This window comes from Oncorhynchus clarkii, chromosome 13 (assembly GCF_045791955.1).
Source record: "Oncorhynchus clarkii lewisi isolate Uvic-CL-2024 chromosome 13, UVic_Ocla_1.0, whole genome shotgun sequence".
Classification (NCBI taxonomy): domain Eukaryota; kingdom Metazoa; phylum Chordata; class Actinopteri; order Salmoniformes; family Salmonidae; genus Oncorhynchus; species Oncorhynchus clarkii.
This window is the reverse complement of record NC_092159.1, coordinates 6710904-6716842: the sequence shown is the minus strand read 5'-3', so window position 1 is coordinate 6716842 and position 5939 is coordinate 6710904.

Genomic DNA, 5939 nt, shown 5'->3' with positions numbered 1-5939 from the left:
AAACATTACTTGACATTGTTTTAATACATTCTATCCCCCCAAAATGTATAACTAATATATATATATTTTTTATAGCTAATAACATATGTATAATGGGGTCATACCATATCCATAGAGAGGCTGTTTTTGAATCCAAGCATTTTCAGACCAGGCGCCCTTCTCGGGCCTTGCTGATTCTGCACTTGAGCAACAGTTCTGTGGAGCCGGGAAGGATTGTGATGCTCTTGACTTGCGTTTCCCGGGGGTGTGTACTTACAGTGCGGCAGTTTGTTTGGAGTAAAGTTGTTTGGTAAAGCCGTTCGTACAGAACGGCAGAATAGCGTCTGTTTCATCTGCTCCTCCGAAGTCGTTCAGAGGCCATAACACATCATGGATTCTTGTTGTGAGGCTGTCTGCTGTAAACACAAAATTAGCTTTTAAAATAGTGTACACCACTTTTTGTTTTTAAATGTATAAATATTATTGTGGATTTTATTTTTGGACTTACGTGGGAAATAGCGTGATGGGGACGGGCTTCGTAAAGAAGACGCTGTTTGCTCCTCAAATTTCTCATCTAATTTTGGCTGATACAAATCAATTATTCCCGGTAGCAACTGGGTAAATGTCGGGTATCCTATAGACGTTAAATAATATTAACATATATTTATACGAAATATATACATTTGAACTTATAAAAATACGTGCAATTGACATAAATACATACCTGAAAAATCGATGCCCACCCGTTTTAGAATATCTGTAAGAAGCCATATATAACACTGGTTTAATATTAGAGAGAGAGAGTACCAAACAGTGCATTCATTTCGTAATATAATACATTTCCCCCCCAAAACTACCTAATGTATCCAAAATCAAATATATTGTTTTCACATCCTCACCCCATGCGTATAGGCTTGCAGAAAGGCAGGAAACAGTTTTCCGGGGAGCAGCTGGGACCTGACTGAGACAATGTACGGAATGAATTTACAGACCTGTCTGTGCAAATGAAACCCCCTGATGTTGTTTAATTCCAAATTTAATTCCAAAACTACTACCTTATACAAACAAGTGATAAAGAATATGTACATAAAGATATATGAATGAGTGATGGTACAGAGCGGCATAGGCAAGATGCAGTAGATGGTATCGAGTACAGTATATACATATGAGATGAGTAATGTAGGGTATGTAAACAAAGTGGTATAGTTTAAAGTGGCTAGTGATACATGTATTACATAAAGATGCAGTAGATGGTATCGAGTACAGTATATACATATGAGATGAATAATGTAGGGTTTGTAAACATTATATTAGGTAGCATTGTTTAAAGTGGCTAGTGATATATTTTACATCAATTTCCATCAATTCCCATTATTAAAGTGGCTGGAGTTGAGTCAGTGTGTTGGCAGCAGCCACTCAATGTTAGTGGTGGCTGTTTAACAGTCTGATGGCCTTGAGATAGAAGCTGTTTTTCAGTCTCTCGGTCCCAGCTTTGATGCACCTGTACTGACCTCGCCTTCTGGATGATAGCGGGGTGAACAGGCAGTGGCTCGGGAAGGTTGTAGTCCTTGATGATCTTTATGGCCTTCCTGTGACATCAGGTGGTGTCGGTGTCCTGGAGGGCAGGTAGTTTGCCCCAGGTGATGTGTTGTTTCATACAGAATTGAAGAGACGCACACCTTTTGATATTTCAAACTCTTTGAAGGTTCCGGAAAAACGTCTGTTTTGAGAGGCTTATGTGGGAATCTATCGATAGTGTTGGTATTGTTTCAAGCACATTTTGTCGAGAAACCCATACCCACACATAAACACACACGCCCACACACACACACGCACAGACACACATTTCCCAGAGAGCATTTCTCTGAGAGAGAGAAAAATAGATTCCATTCTTTAAAGGTGAGATACAATTTTAAAACCCTTTATTTATTTCAAAATCTTTAGTATAGACCTTTTAAACATGTTAGAATTAGTTAAACAATTTTAATAGGCAATATTTAACCATGCCAGAATGTTTTTATACACACAAAGACATGTAAAATAAACAGATATATATTATTACCTCACATGTCACGACGTCCACCGAAGGTGGCTCCTCTTCCTGTTCGGGCAGCACTCGGTGGTCGTCGTCACCGGTCTACTAGCTGCCACCGATTCCCTTTTTCTTTTCTGTTGGTTATGTCTGTATTGGTTTCACCTGTTTCTCGTTTGGGGTTTGGTTCAGGGCTATTTAAGCCTGTTATGCCCACCTGCTTTTGTGCGGGCTTGTTTCTCTGTTCTGTTTGTGGATGGTAGCGTTTGTTATTTTTCCGGACTGTTTGGTGTCCTGTTTTGGGCCGTTCATTATTGCGCCTGTTGTTTTTGGCATGACCTTTCTGACCGGAATAAATACAAAGTTCCCTAAACCTCTGCTCTCTGCGCCTGACTGCACCCACCACTCCTAGCTACGTAACAGAAGCCCGCACCATAACATGGAGTCAGCAGGAACAGCTGCAACCCCTCTCCCATCTATGGAGGAGCGTGTCCTCCATCACACGGCCATCCTCCATAGAATCGGGTCAGCGATGGACCAGATGATGGAGAGAATGGACCGATGGGAGAGGCGTCCGCATCCAGCGCTCTTCGTCTCGCGCCCCCAAGGGAGTACGATGGAGCGGTGGCTGGGTGCAAGGGATTCTTGCTCCAGCTCGAGCTATACCTGGCTACTGTTCGCCCGACTCCCTCTGGTGAGGAGAGCATGAGTGTCCTCGTCTCCTGTCTGACGGGCAGAGCCCTGGAGTGGGCCAACGCGGTTTGGAATAGCCCAGACTCTGCAAGGGACCACTACCCAGAGTTCACCCGCCGGTTCCGGGCTGTGTTCGACCACCCTCCAGAGGGCCGAGGGGTGGGTGAACGGCTGTTCCACCTCAGGCAGGAGACGAGGAGCGCGCAGGACTTCGCGCTGGAGTTTCGGACCTTGGCCCTTGGAGCGGGATGGAACGACAGGTCCTTGATGGTCCACTACCGGTGTAGCCTCCGGGAGGACGTCCGCAGGGAGCTAGCTTGTCGGGACGCCACCCTCTCCCTCGATGAGCTCATAGACATGTCGATCCGACTGTACAACCTGCTAGCTGCTTGCGGGCGTCCAGAACGGGCCCTGTTAGCTCCACCTCCCGGCCCTCCCGCTCCAATACCTATGGAGTTAGGGGTTTCCGCATCGAGGGGAACCGGAGGAGGAGGCTCCTCCTGCACCAGCTGTGGTCGGAGAGGACACACTGCCGACCGGTGCTGGAGGAGCTCGTCTGGGAGTCGAGAGGGCAGGCAGAGCACTTCCCGATCACCCCAGATGAGTCAGCACCAGACTCACCCAGAGCTCCCTGTTGGTCAAATGTTTTTACTAATCTCTTTTCCTGAGTTTTCTCCCTCTCTCCAGCATAAGGTGCTAGTCGATTCAGGCGCAGCTGGGAACTTTATGGATCGCGGACTCGCTCTTAGGTTAGGGATTCCGCTGGTGACGATAGATCAATCCTTCCCTGTGCTCTCCCTAGATGGCCGACCGTTAGGGTCAGGGCTGGTCAGGGAGGCCACGGTTCCACTGGACATGGTAACGCAGGGGGATCACAGGGAGCGGACTAGTCTCTTCCTTATCGATTCACCTGCGTTTCCAGTGGTGCTGGGGGTTCCCCGGCTGGCTAGTCACAATCCTAATATTTCATGGAAACAGGGGGCTCTCCGAGGGTGGTCAGAGGAGTGTTCAGGGAGGTGTATAGGAGTTTCTATCGGTGTCACGACGGTGGAGAGTCCAGACCAGGTTTCCACTGTGCGCATTCCCTCAGAATATGCAGATTTGGCTATCGCCTTCTGTTAGAAGAGGGCGACCCAATTACCACCTCATTAATGAGGGGATTGTGCGATAAACCTCCAGGTAAACGCAGCACTTCCCAGGAGTCACGTGTACCCATTGTCACAGGAGGAGACAGTGGCTATGGAGACAAATGTCACTGAATCTCTGGGACAGGGGTTCATTCGGCCCTCCACGTCACCCATCTCCTCGAGTTTCTTTTTTGTGAAAAAGAAGGAGGGAGGTGTGCGTCCGTGCATTGATTATAGAGGTCTAAATTCCATCACAGTGGGGTTTAGTTACCCGCTACCTCTCATCGCTACTGCGGTAGAATAATTTCACAGAGCACGCTTTTTCACAAAACTGTACCTCAGGAGCGCGTATTATTTGGTGCGTATCCGGGAGGGAGATGAGTGGAAAACCGGGTTTAGTACCACATCTGGCCATTATGAGTACCTCGTGATGCCATATGGGTTGAAGAATGCTTTCAATCGTCTGAAGGAGCTGTTTCCTAGCTACGTAACAGCACAGTACATGTTTTTGCCATTGTGTTCTTGACACGTGGCACAAAGTACACCAACAATTGGCATAGGAGTAATGTTTAATTTCCTGTTTAATGTTCTGGGTTTATTTGAATTTCTTATCTAGGGGGTTTATTTTAGGGGGGTTTATTTAAATGAATTTCTTATTTAGTTGCTTGTGGGGTTCAGTGCTTATTTATAATGCGGCTGGGCTGTCCAATAAACCCCGGACATTTCTGTTTCATAGACAAAAGCCCTAAGGTGACTACAACAGGGGTGGGGGAGATACTCTTTGAAATGTTCAAACACATTTCCCAGTTCAACGAGGTCCCTACACAACAATCATCATGACAGCTTCCTGACAGGATGTACTTATATGGGCACCCCCTAGAGCACGTAATATCCTGACAGGCATTCCTGTTTTATAGACAACAGCCGGTGGTTACTAAGGTCACTACAACAAGGGTGGGGGAGATACTCTTTGAAATGTTGAAACACATTTCCCAGTTCAACGAGGTCCCTACACAACAATCATCATGACAACTTCAAAGGAACAGATGCACTATCTGGTTATATAAACACTCAGTCTAAGGCGTGATAACTTCCCGCCAGGATGTCCTGCAGGAAGCCCATATATGGGCATACACACGTGACCTTGACATAGGGTCATAAATCACACGTTTGACGTGTGCCGTCTACTGTATTCTCTCTTAGGATGTGTCACATTCTGTGGTTTCACACAGTCTCATGACTAGAACAGACAAGGATGATCTCTATCAGTATAGAAACACAAAATAGACAGTTCTCTAAGGTTAGTACAGAATAGACAGAGCCTAGTTTGTCATGTTCCACCACTGTAGAGAGGAGATCCAATAGATAGTAGAGCTTGTGAGAGATAAAGATGTGTGTGAGCAGCTCTTGTATTTTGCTTCATAAATGGCACCCTATTCCCTTATAAATGGCACCCTATTCTCTTATAAATGGCACCCTATTCCCTTATGAATGGCACCCTATTCCCTTATATATGGCACCCTATTCTCTTATAAATGGCACCCTATTCTCTTATAAATGGCACCCTATTCCCTTATAAATGGCACCCTATTCTATTATAAATGGCACCCTATTCCCTTATAAATGGCACACTATTCCCTTATAAATGGCACCCTATTCTATTATAAATGGCACCCTATTCCCTTATAAATGGCACCCTATTCCCTTATAAATGGCACCCTATTCTCTTATAAATGGCACCCTATTCTATTATAAATGGCACCCTATTCTATTATAAATGGCACCCTATTCTATTATAAATGGCACCCTATTCTATTATAAATGGCACCCTATTCCATTATAAATGGCACCCTATTCCCTTATAAATGGCACCCTATTCCCTTATAAATGGCACCCTATTCTATTATAAATGGCACCCTATTCTATTATAAATGGCACCCTATTCTATTATAAATGGCACCCTATTCTATTATAAATGGCACCCTATTCCCTTATAAATGGCACCCTATTCTCTTATAAACGGCACCCTATTCTATTATAAATGGCACCCTATTCCCTTATAAATGGCACCCTATTCCCTTATAAATGGCACCCTATTCTCTTATAAA